Below are 13,724 nucleotides of genomic sequence, written 5' to 3' on the forward strand. Positions count from 1 at the left end.
GATGTGGGACCATGTGGCCACTGTAAAGGCTTTGGCTTCTGTTCTGACTGAGTTGGGAGCCTTGCCGATGGGACAGCTCAGTGGAGGGAAAGACATCAAAGATGGCAGAGAGAGGGAAGACGTTCTGCAACGACAGCCTTGAGTAGAAAAGGGGAACACGGCAAAGCGCACAGGCAGAGGGACTGGCTTTAGACAGGAGCCTGGGTGGTTAGTTCATCTGCGGGAACCGCCTGCAAGACCAAGTCTGCGGGAGCAGATGGTAGCAGGCAGGTGGATGTTGGCTGGGAGTCTGTGGACTTCCTCCTCTGGTGGCTTCAATTTTCTCAGTGGAGTAGGAGGCAAGGTCATTAGCTGAGGGTGTGTACGGGGCAGGTGGGGAGGAAATTAGTTAACTGAGAGAACAAAAGTTCCGGGAACTAACAGTGATTGCCTGGAAGCACTAAGAACTCACTAGAGGTTCATGGCCTTGAATTTGAAGTGTGTCTGGGTGTTTTTCTCCAGTCGTATTCAACTGCACAGATGGAGGAGAAAGAGAGTTGGATTCAACTGTGGTTAAAAAAGAAAGACTATGGTTTCACCAAACAAATCTGCAGAAATGAGAGAGCGGTGAGGGTGTCACCAGGATACAGAAGAATGTAATGATCATGACTGAACATGGAATTTGAGCCAGTGAGGAGGACAAGGACATCAAAGAGCTGAGGGACAGTGTGAACCTGAAAGAGTCAATGAAGTGTGGTCCTGGTGGTCAAGAGACTGTTCAGGCTGGGGTACTGCAGCCAATGTTCCAGAAGGACAGGTGGAGGCCAAGAGTGAGTGCGTTAGCTTGAGATAACGGAAGAACTGTCATCATTGGCAAAGACAAGGCACAGGAGTGGGTGGCTGAGGCGAGGTCAGATCATTGGAAAAACCATGTCTGGGCAAGTCATGCTGGAGGTCTAGATGTATGAGTCATGGGGGGCGGTTTGAAGCCACCTTATGTCTGAGGATCCCGGAGAGTGTAGAATGAGGAGAGAACAGGGCTGAGCTCAGAGCCAGGGGGATTCCAATACCGGACAGAGAGGAGGCAGAGAGGGGAGGGCAGTCAGGAGACACTGGTGTTCTGGAAGCCAACAGACCCACAGTCTGAAGAGAAAGTTTGCTGCAGAGTCAGACTCCTCAGAAGGGTCAGATTAGGTAAAGACCAAAGACTGGAGTCCATGAGACGTGGCGGGAACACATCATTGGTGAATTAGTAGCAGCTGGTGGAGTGAGGCATGAGGAGGAGGTAAAGAAACTGGGGTGGCCGATGTGGACCCCATTCTCTTTGAAGATGCTCAAGAGCAAATCAAGCCAGGCATTAGCCAACGTCTGACAGTTGGTCCCCTCTGGCTATAAGCTGAGCCTGGTGACAGGCCCTTCCCTGGAAATGCAAAACGAAGAGAGAAGAATGACTTCATGTCTTTAAATCAGGCAGATCAGTATGCGCATGTCTGTAAAACACTGTTGTCAAGACAACTGAGGAAGCCTGGCAGCCCCTCCCTCACTCCATCCATCATCACCGGGTTCCGTGCCTGTGGGCGCCTGCCTCCTTCTCTTTGTGACCTTAATTTAGATCAGGACCCGCCCATTTCAGACCCAGTGAAACCGTTATCATTATCGGGTTGGAATATTGCCTGATTGAGGAGGTGGAGGGGAGAGGCCCACATTCACGAACAGAGGTAGGAATGACAGGGACCCTGGGCGCCGGAGTGCCCAGTCACAGCCTGGCTGGGCCACAGATGGTCTGAAGAATTCAGCCACTCATCAAAACAGATGTATATATTTTCTTAAGGGCCTACTCCTTGCTTATTTGAGAAAATGAGAATGAAAGTACGAACCACCAGCTTCATAGAATTGGTGGAGAAGACATTGCTAGTAACTTCCAAATAGTCAGAAGCTAGTTAGAAACTGGAAACTGCGCTAAGGGAAAGCAAGGCCTTAGACGTGATACTGCAGTTGTTCCAGCTGTTTTGAAAGCTTCCTGGCCATTGACTGGCTGTAAACCATGAGGAAGGAGAGCCTACTCCCCGTCAGTTACAGACAAAGGCACGTAGTCACGGGGAACTCAGGGTGTTCAAAGGAATCATCCACTAAGGATTCTGCGGGATGAAACCCCACCGCTAACGTTAGGCCAATGTGCAGGTTGGGCAGAGGACCCTCCGGAAGTCGGTGGGTGTGAGCTCCCTTGGGAGTCCCAGATCCGCTCTGCACTGTCTGAATTTGACAAGTGCCGGAACCAGGATCAGGATGCAGGTCTGTTTGACTCCAACGCTGGCAGCGAGTGAAACCTCCAAGTGTCCCGCGTGATGCCCTGTGCAGCCACCTCGCCAGACGCCCGCACTGGGGCTCCTGTGCAACCCCCGACAGAGACCTGGGTTAGCCAACACAGGCTGAGGAGAGAACTGTGGACACAAATGACTGTGCACCAGCCTCAGATGTCTTAGACACTCACAGTCAGCCTTGTCTCCTCTCAAGTGTGTTCAGTTTACACAATCTCACTGTTACCGCATGAGTTTTGATAACGCACCTTTAAAAAAAATTCTCCTCCCTTTCCTTATGCCCTTGAATCCGCACTTTCCCACCATTCCACAGTTGTCTTTAGTTGAATATGCAGATTTTTTTTCCGTTTATTTCCGCAGGCTCAGCTCTTGGGTCACAAGATGGAAGGAACCCGCTGGCGGGAGTCATCGGCACATCACTCCGCTCTCTTGTCCTTTTTGCCTTTGGCTTGTGCTTCAAAAAGTCCATCTGGGTCTCCGTGCTCACCTGGGTTCGGGGTTACAGGCCGCTTCCTCAGCCTTGTCAGTTCTCCGTGAGCGCCTGGGTTTTATGCAGAACAGAAGGGGCCATTAGTCCAATTAAGTCTGCGTTTCAGTGGCGTCCATGGGAGGGGGTGGAGAACGATGTGATGTCAGGTTTTCTCACGAGGAGGTTCATTCCAGCCATGGACTAAATCATTTTATCAGTTTTTAAATTTTTTTTTAACTTGTCCCATTAAACTGCGGAACTGGAACCTACCCATGAATGGTTTCTTTCTGCTTTCACTCGAGGAGTTCCTGACATAACAAAAACTGGTAATTAACTGGCTCGGAGACTTTTACAATAGCCTCTTTAAATAAGTTCCAGTGTGCGGCACTCACAGTCCCGACTCCACACTGCTGACCGCGCTGCCACGTACCCACTATTAAACACGCCATCGCAGCACGGCCTTGGCCCCCAGCTCTGTGCCACCCTGTCGCTCTGCTTGGAAATGCCCTCCAGTTCCCCTCCTTGGGAAGTCATTCCCCAGGGGTGCGACTCCGCCCCCGCCATTCCCAGCCAGGCTTTTCAGCTCCCCCCACATTCAGTCTCATCAGCATCCTGACCCTCGGGACGAGGGCATCTGGAAGTTCGCTGGGAACGTAGCAGTGAGGACGCGACTCAGAGGCACATCGCCGTGATGTTGGCTCTCAGGTCGCGGGTGGTGGAACCCTGATCTGGCCTCACCTCAGCTTCCCACTCCCAGCCTCGGCAGGGACAACACCAAAGTCTTTCCGGAAATAACCCAGTCAGTTCAGCTAATTAACACAAACCCCCCTCACTAGTCTTCCTGCTTCCAGATTCGCCTGCTCTACCCTCTACATCCCTGTCTGCAAAGAAGCAAGGCGTGCCCCTGAAAAAGTAATTGGGGTGTGTCCCCTCCCTAAGGTGCCCGTCGACCTTAGAAGAAATCTAATTTCATACCAGAGCAACATGGTCTACCTGGGACACACCTACCCAGCCAGGCCATCGCTTCCCTTCTGCCCCTCTAACCCCTGCTGCTTTCTGCCTTGGGGCAGCTCCCTCACCTGCAGAAAACATCTGTGTGTGCCTGGTTCCTCCACGCCTTCAGGTCTCAACTCAGGAGTCACCTCCTCTGGGAGCCCTTTCATGACCACCGACCACATACACACACACACACACACAAACACACACACACACACACTCATTCTACCACATCCTCCCATCTTATTTTTCAGAATGATCTTTACTCTACAGTTGCTACAATCCTTTGCTTGCCTGTCCCTGTGTCTCCCTTATGGACTGTAAGCCCCTCTCGAGCAGGGACCTCACTTGTCTTGTCACAAATACTACATCGGGCACACAATGGATGCTCAGGACACATTTCTCAGGCAAAGGTGCTGGTGACAGGAGCTGTGCTAGGCACCAAAACGACACGAAAACCAAGCCCCTGCCTCTGGTCTCAACAGTTCAGAGGAGGACACAGACAGAAAAACAGCATTTAAATCCAAGAACACTTTAAAAGTTCAAGGGGCATGCGCTGCAGTGGTGTTCTCCTCGGGAGCAGAGCCCCCACCTCGAGTTAAAGCACCGTGGCATTGCCAGAGCAAGGATCGGTGATCTTTGGCAGAGATTTGGTGCTGGAATGGACTGACTGCACTCTGAAGTTAAACACCAAAAACCAAACTGAAAAGAAGGCAGTGCCTGGTTAAATATACCAACCCTGTTACTAACTCACCCTGCTGTGCAAATTTATTAAAGCAGTCTCCAAATAAACAAGTCCTAAAACTAATCAGGAAGTGGAAAAGCATAAAAATAATCCCCAGCCCACAACACACACCCATGAAAACAAGAAATAAAGAAAAATGTTCTATATAAAACCCGTGGGGCCAAACTCTGTCCCCAATTAGTGGTGCAGGCTGCCAGCGAAAGTCAATGGAGGTTTTCAGCCCAATAACAGAGGCAGGACTGGGGGCCCACTATGCATTGCATTCACTTCTAGGTCATAAATCAGAAATGTCAAGTGGGTGTGTGCTGGCCTCGCTGACATAGTAATTACACCGAGTAGCACTGTCTTCCACTTTGAGATCCACCGAAGCTCATGGCAGCCAAGGAGGTTCTGAAGTGTGTGTGTGTGTGTGTGTGTGTGTGTGTATGTGACTGTGTAAAGAGATGCCCCTGTGATGAACGGTGTCAGGCATCACTGGGGAGGAGAGAACTCTTCCCTGCTACACCCTTCCCATGTTCAAAAATAATTAAAAATTTCAAGATGGTGACAAGAGAGCACTGAACCAGGACCAGGGCCCCTCTACACACAGGGCCTTGCACAGCTCCACAGGCCGGACGCTCACGAAGCTGGCCTTGCCGGTGGGAAGGATCCTGGAAGGGAAACTTGGGATCAGGTTTAGCGCTCTCCATCAGCGTCACAGCTGACAACTTTTGAGCATTTCCTATATGCTGGGAATTGCTCTAAATACTTGATTAACTCATTTGTTCTTCACAGTAAGCCTATGAGATAAGAGGCATAATTAACCCTATTTTATGTTGAAGAATTTGATCATGCAGCTTGTAAGCGGCAGAGCAGAGATTCAAACCCACAGACTCTAGCCTCCTCCTCACCATGCTAGTCAGCCCACCAATGCACCGGCCAGTCTACGGTTCCATCATTCTGACGAGCCTCTCACCCATACCTCAATCAGAGACTGTCTGAATTCAAGTATCCACTTGGTGGCTTGCTGCTTGTGTGACCTTGAACCAGTACCTTGAGCATTCTAAGTCCATGTTTCCATGTCTGAATCAAAGATTAAACCAGTACCTATCTCACAGTGTTGTTGTGAGAACTTATCAAGTTCATTGGAATGAAGTGTCAGGTGCATAGGAAGTACTAGTAAGTGTTAACTGTTGCAATTAGTAATGGTATTATTTGCAGACTTCCATAGAAGATTTCAAGCTAATTGCAGCTCCTTGCTCTCTTTTCTCCTATTTGCTGGAATTTCCAGTAAAGTAGAACTTCAGCTTATCATATTTTGTTAGGATTTTACCCATTAGCCATAACAATGGCTACCATGTGCTGAACTTATTATATACCAGGAAATTTGCATAGATTATGTCATTATTCTTCAAAACCTATTGAAGAGGGTGTCAAGATAGTTAATAGGGAAAGAATGGTCTTTTTAACAAATGATGTTAGGACAACTGGCTACCCATCTATATACACAAAAGAATAAAGGTAGACCCACTACCTCACACCATATAGAAAAATTTTAAATGAAATAGACACCTAAATGTAAGAACTAAACTATGAAATGCCTAGAAGAAAATATAGGAGGAAACCTTCCTGACCTAGGGTTTAAGCAATGGCACCAAAAGTGCAAGTTACAAAAGAAAAAATAGGTAAGCGGAACTTCACTCAAATTAAAAGCTTTTGTGCTTCAAGTGACACCATCAAGACAGTGGAAAGACAACCCTTAGAATAGGAAAAAAATATTGGCAAATCATGTATCTGCTAAAGGACTTGTATCTAGAATATACAAAGAACCCTTAAAATTCAACAATAAAAAGACAATCCAATTAAAAATCAGCAAAGCATTTTCTCCAAAGAAAATATATTGATGACCAATGAACATGAAAAGCTGTTCAACACCAGGAGTCATTAGGGAAATGCCAGTCAAAATTACACCATGACACCATTTCACACCCAGTAAGATGGCTACAATCAAAAGGACACACAATAACAAGTGTTGCTAAGGATATGAAGAAATTGGAACCCTCATTTATTGCCAGTGGAATGATCAAATGGTACAACTGCTTTGGAAAACAATTAGGCAGTTCCTCAAAAAGTTAAGCATAAAGTTTCCATATGATCAAGCAATTCCACTCCTATGCGTATAGCCAAGAGAAATGAAGACACATGACCACACAGAACTTTGTACACAGATATCCACAGCATTATTTATAATAGCCCAAAAGTGGAAGCCACCCAAATGTCCATCAACATACCAGTTGAATAAACAAAATATAGTGTATTCACACAATGGGAGAGTATTTAGCAATCAAAAAAAAAGAATGAAATACTAATATATGCTACAACATGGATTAATCTTGAAAACATTATGTTAAGTAAAAGAAGTCAGTCACAAATGACCCTACATTATATGGTTTCATTTATATGAAATGTCTAGAAAAGACAAATCCATAGAGACAGAAAGTAGATTAGTGGTTGCCAGGGGCTAGGGGAAAAGAGAAATGGGGAGTAGCTGCTAATGTGGATGGGTGGCTTTTGGGGGTGGTGAAAATGTTCTGGAATTAGATAGGGCTGCCGGTTGCACACTGTTAAATATACTAAAAATCACTGACATCACTTTAAAAGTGTAACTTTTATAGCAGGTAAATTATATCTCAACAGAGCTTTTAGTAAAAACAAACCTCTAAACCCTCATGAGGTCAGTCTCATTTTCTCTGCTTTGTGGACAAGGGAACTGAAGCTCAGAGCAGGTAAGCAACTTGCTCAGGGTCAAAGACCCGAGCAGCGGCGTCTTCCATTTAAACCACCGAGCATCTCCTTTCCATCTCTGTGCCTTAACTCAAGTGCCTCCAAAGCTTTGGAAATGGAAAAAACAAAACAAAACCCTCCTCAAAAGAAGGAAGAGCTCCCAGCCACAGCTGGTTTAGAACTGAGGTCACTAAATTCAATTCTCATTTTCCCAAGTCCTTTATGCCAGCTTGATCCCAGGTTCCGGGCAGATGGATATGTGGCGAGGCGCATGGGAAGCCTAGGAAAAAGGTCACAAACCTTATGTCAGTGTGACCGCCGACCCAGACTGTGGCCCGCTGGCTCCGATCGAGAAGTCTATCCCAACAATCGATAGTAATGGCAGAGATTCAATTCAATTGCTCACAGATCCCCATCCATCATTAGGACAGCAGAGTGACGGTGCTGGCCTTGCTGGGACCTGGTCTTCCACATTCACAGGCTTAATGCAAGTGGATGGTCCCTTCACCCTTAATGATTCCCCATTTCAGAGCACTGAAGCTTCCTCTGAAGTCCTCTCCAATCCATCCTCCTGTTATTTATTCTACATAGAATTTACTACGGACTATATATCATAATCATCCGCTGACCTGTCTTCCTCTACTGCCTCCTCCTTGCGACTCCTAAAGGAAGGACTCTGTTCAATTCATTTTTAAATTTCCCACCCTTGGAAATTTCACGTCACTCATTAGCAAAAATTCTAGTACCATTTCCTGAGTGTATATTGTGTGCCAGGCTCTGGGCTAAAGTATTATGAACCTGATCATATTCTGAATCTCCCAACGACCCTAGGAGGTAGACTATCACAACCCTGATTTTATAGCTAGTAAATGGCAGCCCAATAAATCTCTTGGAATTTCTCTGAAATTTATTCTTAGTCAGTGTAAATATCCTTTCTGGCTCACAGACATGGCAAAGACATGGGCTATGTTTTCAGTGATCTCGTGGTATACACCTGGCAAGAGAGATGCCAGGGCGGGTGGTGACCGCTGGAACATAACAGATGAACACTCTGGATTTCGTCATAAGCACCATCCCAAGGGTCAGCTGCCTAAATTCCAATCTTTCCATTCGTAAGGCAAGTTTATGCAGTTGTGTACTTGAGAATGACCTTTGTTCGAATCTATTCTTACACTCAGGCCAAGTGAGGAATGGTGATGTATTTTTAAAGTCTGAGTAATTTAGTTGAATGCCTTTCTTTTTCTTTTTGGTGGAGGTTGAAATGTTTTCCTACTATTTGGGGTTATTTTTCTGACGAAGGGCTAGGACATCCACTTTCCGACAGTTGGTAACAATTTTCTGGAATTTAAGAGATCACCTTCAGTGACTAAAGCAAGTCAAAACAACAAAAAACAACAACAACAAAAATTGGACTCTTGTGTCTCTATTCACAATTTGCTGGCCGAAGAATTTGAAGTGTATTGCTTACACCCCGAGCACTCATAGCATCAACTTTTAAAACCAACTATCCTGTTCAAACCCATCAGCCAGGATTTGAAGGGTGACCTTCTCAAGTTCCTTCTTCATGATGGAGGCCACGGACAGGATGCCTGCACCTTCATCACCTCCCCACAGCAGTCACAGAGGCTCATTGTAAAGGGCCTTCCAGATCCAACTTCACACTCAGGGGCAGAATTTAAGACGTCACTTCTCACTGGCACGTACCTGAGAACAACTAAGGCAGACACGAACTATCTCCGCCTTCTGCCGTCTTGGCCCAGTGCTCCACCTTAGATTACCACCTGTACCCCAGCAATGAAGACACCAAGGCCTTACTGGTTTTGCCTGTTTCCACCTCACTTTACCGCCATCTGGAAGGTGGGGTTTTCCTGTTGTGGTGATGTGGGGTTTTTTTTGGAAAGGAGAAAGTGGAGTACAAGGTTTTTATTGTTGTGTCAGTTTTGACTTGTGGCCTGTATCTGTTTTGCTTTATTCCATCTGACAGAGCAGGGTTTATGAAATGAAACCTCTTTTTCCTTTCATGACAGACCTCTTTTCTTGGCCTCTGACTCTCTTTGCCATCTTGGTGAGCCATCTTTCTTTCCCCTTGTCCCTAGTAACTCAGCATCCCCCATCCTGCCAGCTGGATACCCTAAGTCTGCACATGACCCAGGAAGAAAGATAAGGAGATAGAATAAGAGAATGTCTGATGTCAGTCACGACTCAGATGCCAGCAGAGCCTCCCCTAGTCTTTGTGGATCTGAAGAAAACCCACTTCACTAACTCTGTCTCCTTTGGAAATCCGAATCTCTGCTCCAAATTTCTGCTCATTCCGGGGGCCCATCTTCAAGATCTCTGGCTCCATCCCTCACAGATCAACCCCAGTATGGAATCCAGTGCCTTCTTCATTTTTCATAATCAAAATGTAAAAATCCTTCACCCAAATCTTTCACAAGTTTGTAATCTTTACCGAAACGTCCCAGGCAGGTCTACGCTCTCTCTCTCTCCTCCCACCTCTGCTCTTCCTCACCTCTCACATTCAATGCACCTAATTCCAAAGTCTTCCCCATTTATACCAGAGTGGCTTCCCTTCCCCTTGGAGCCTGCAGGGAGAGATAGCTCTCTCCAAGCCCTCATCAAGGCATCTCTTAAACTGAAGACACTTCCCCCGTCAAAGAAATTCTGTGGCCAAATATTAGAATAATACAATTTTATCTGCCCTGTTACCCTTGGAGAACCCTGGGATTGTTCCACAGATGGAAAGAAGTCTTACTCTGCTGAGATGCTACTGGGAGCAAAGATGGAGTTAAGTCACAGAGAGGAAAGGCAGGCAGGGATTGGACAGGTAGATGAAAACCTGAGCTGCACAGATAAGGAGGGAGAGAGACAGAGAGACAGAGAGACAGAGGGGGAGAATGTTCAAGGGCAAGAAAAATCAGTGGTCGGAGGTCCACAGGAAAATGCTGGTGACAAGGACGTCAAGGCGAGGGCGTCAGGAAAAGCCCTCCCTGGGGCCGGGCTTCCCCAGAACTACTTCTCAGCTCTGTGGGACTCACTGCAGTGCAGCCGGGAATCTGGGCCTCTCGGGGTGCCGGTCTCCTTACCCATCGCTCCTGAGCCGTGGCAGGCCCTCGGCAGGACCCGGCACTGGGCAGCTCGGCCTCTGAGCTTCGGGATCCTGGAGTCGCACGAGAGGCGCCAGAGGACTTCTGCTTCCCTCAGCATCTCGCGCTGATCTCAGCAGCACTTGTGCTCACTCACTGCAGGTGGGGAGTGCGGGTTCAATTCCTGACTGAGGGACTAACTCGCTGAGGGACCAGAGGCAGTTGTTCGAGTCTCAGTTCGAGCCTCAGTTTCTTCACCTGTCAAACGGAGACAGTAACACCGGCCTCGCAGAGATCTTACGGGGACTAGAGATGATCTATACACACACATAGTGGTGCTCAGTAAATGGCAGCGGTTTATGTATATGAGTGGATATGAATCATTTATGTTTAGTTATCATCAGCAACAATAAGAAAGGTAACATGTCTCATTAATTTTGTTGGAAGTTTTATTTAACTCTGACCAGTGGTGTGTTGATAAATATACATCACTCATGATAGTTAAATTACAACCAGATGGAGGGGGCGGGAGCGGGAGCCTGATTTGTAGCATTTGCTGACTTCCGTGGTGTCAGTGCTCCCACCGTGGCCACTTTCAAACCACCAAAGCAACGTCACTGAGCACGGGGTTGGGGAGAGATGGGGGCCACGAGAGCCGCTGAGCACCTCCAGCACAGCTCTGACCCTGATTTTCAGATCAGTTCAGGTGAGTTGACGATGCTCAAAATTGCAGTCATATACTTACAACTTAAAAAAAGAGGAACTGTTACATAATGTTCCCAGTAAGTCTAGAACAGCCTGTCAACAGGAATCAGGGACTGCTCCTGTAGTTCCCCACAGTCCCTCGATCCCACACTCTGTCACCATTTGCATTTTCATGATTTAAAAAAGACAGACCCCTTAGGGATGTGTAGCGGATGTGCACGTCTACGTCTGTGCGTGCACACGCGGGCTCTGAGGTTCACCATCCTCTCCTCTGATGATTCCACCAATTTGGATTATATTTGAAAAACCAGCCTTGACTAAACTAAACTCTTATAACAGCTTGTAACACCCATAGATAAAATGAAGGAAAATTTCTTTCTAATTCATTTAAACACTAAGCTCTTTTAATTGTTTTATTAAAAAAAACTAATTTCCCCCTGTAATTATCAATATACTTCCATCACCCCAGGAAATAAAAAGACTCCTTTCAGGGGCATTTTTAACACCTATAAATCCCCCAGATGTTAGAAGGAGTCTGTGAGAGTCAAAGAGGAAAAGCGCTTGTTTAAAGTCTGGCAGTTTCTCAGTTTGCTTTCCATTTTTTGCATCCTTTCATTGTATTTTTGATTAGTACTTGAAAGATAATGTTTGGATGAAAAATTCCTGCTGTATGATTAGACTCAGCATTCTTTCTATCAGCTTCCTAGATTGACCATGTAATGCAAATACATCTGGGTCTCAGTGTTAAGAATCAAGGTGGTCTTATGCAGACCTGAAGGGGCCAAGAGTTCACCTCACACCAACTTTCACTTGGCAGAGGAGCAAACTGAGGTCCAGAGTGACACCAAGGGCTTCCCACACAGGCTATGACCTTTTACACTTCTCTGCGCCGCCCAAGCCACCGCCGCCCTCCACGCCCCGATCCCCTCCACACACACACTCACACACACACGTGGTGGGACGTACAGTGGGAACTAAAGCATTGAATATGCTGGGAAAAAAAGACACAAATAAGAATCTTAATAATAATCAGTTATTTCTTCAAGAAATATTTACTGGACACCTGCTGTCTTTGGGGTGCTGCCATTTTGATACTCTATATTTTCAGCTTATGATAGATCCTCCTTTCCTGCAGCTGGAGAGAAAGAAAGCCCTTGTAGACTTGCTCATTGTGATCACCAGAAATCCGGCAGCAAGGCACTATGAGGTTCAGACTTACACTGATAACAAAGCCTGGGATTTTTACTCTCTGTTGTTTGTTGAACTCTGGACTTTACAACGGCAACAAAGGATTTGCTGAAATGCTCAAACCCTCACTGTGGAAGGAGAGCACGCCACAGTTTGCTAGGCAGTTAACTGAAACGTGATTGTGGACTATAAACTGTTAAGGCTCCCCCCAGGTCATGCCACCAATGGAGAGGGAACAGATTCCTCAGTTAGACAGCTCAGCCCCAGGTCCAGCATTCACTCGCTCGGTGAGCTTCAGCAAGTTACTCCCAACTCTGAGCCTCAGTCTCCTCATCTGAAAAAATGAAAACAACCCCACTTGGCTAGAAGGCTTGTCAGAACAGAAACCGTGACCACTTACGTAAAGCTTCTAGCATCCCGCCCCACAACCCTCCGACACAGGACCACCACCCTGCACGTGGGCCCCCTTTCCTTTCGTCTCCCCTACTCCCCACGTGGAAGGGGAGTGAACAGGAGTAAGAAAATTCAGGCGGATGAACGGGGGGGAGGGGGTGGATGCAAAAATATAGGGGTGAGGTAGCGGGAAACGAATGGCTCAGATACGGGACCCAAAGAACAAGAAAGGGGGAGACTCCTGACGAGAAGCAAGCAGGGCTGCCCTCCTTAGGAGGTGTTGACCCCTAGAAGCTCCAGAAGAAGACCCTGGGGAGCCCCACGCCTTCTCTGACCTAATCTTGAAGGTCACGTGGTGTCACTCCCACTGTATCCTATTGGTTACAAGCAAGTCATGAGGCCAGGCAGATACAAAGGTGGGAAGTTAGATTCCTCTTTGATGTTGCGAAGTCACATTTTAAAAGACATGTGGGATGGGGATATCATTGCAAAATACAATCTATAGCTGAGGACTTGGGACAAAAACCTGATTTTCTCCCTGTGGTGTGGTACCCAAAACGTCCAGTTACACCTGCAACGTCAAAAATGCCTTCGCCCTGATCTTAGGCTGCTTATCCACTCAGTTCAGTCCTAGAACGCCTGTTTCCTACCGTCCCAGTCAAAGGTCAGTGGATGACTCTGGTAGTCCCAGGACAGTAGCAATTCAGTTTAGAAAAGGTTCTAAAATAACACTTGGATTTAAAAAAATAAAAATAAAAATCTCTGGAAGTGTAGGTGATCATTGAATTGATCAGAAATTCTCTAAAGCAGCATGCTAGGTAGCATGGAACAAATGACTCAGCAAGCATCCAGAGGCAGGGAATGACACTCAAACAGGGGTGCACTTAAGTAACAACAGAGGGTCAGTGAGTTGCCTTCTAGGGAAGGTGGGGCTGGTCAGTTCAGAGCTTTTGCCCTCCTGGATGGAATAAGCAAGTCTGGGGCAGAGCTGAGTGACTCCCGAGAGAAGGAAAGGGGCAGGGTGCTGCCACCAGAGGTCCTTCGTCGCTGCCCATCTTCATGGAAATCTCAGCTTCTCTTCTGAG

General features: G+C 46.9%; 1 long non-coding RNA gene across 1 annotated transcript; it reads left to right on the plus strand.

Annotated features, from left to right (window-relative positions):
• Positions 1 to 1,547: 1,547 nt before the first annotated feature.
• On the plus strand, positions 1,548 to 3,035 carry LOC140700864 (uncharacterized). The gene is made up of 2 exons (XR_012079583.1): positions 1,548 to 1,697; positions 2,658 to 3,035. It is a non-coding gene; the product is annotated as an uncharacterized lncRNA (long non-coding RNA).
• The last annotated feature ends 10,689 nt before the right edge of the window (positions 3,036 to 13,724 follow it).

Source organism: Vicugna pacos, chromosome 13, assembly GCF_048564905.1.
Source record: "Vicugna pacos chromosome 13, VicPac4, whole genome shotgun sequence".
Taxonomy (NCBI): domain Eukaryota; kingdom Metazoa; phylum Chordata; class Mammalia; order Artiodactyla; family Camelidae; genus Vicugna; species Vicugna pacos.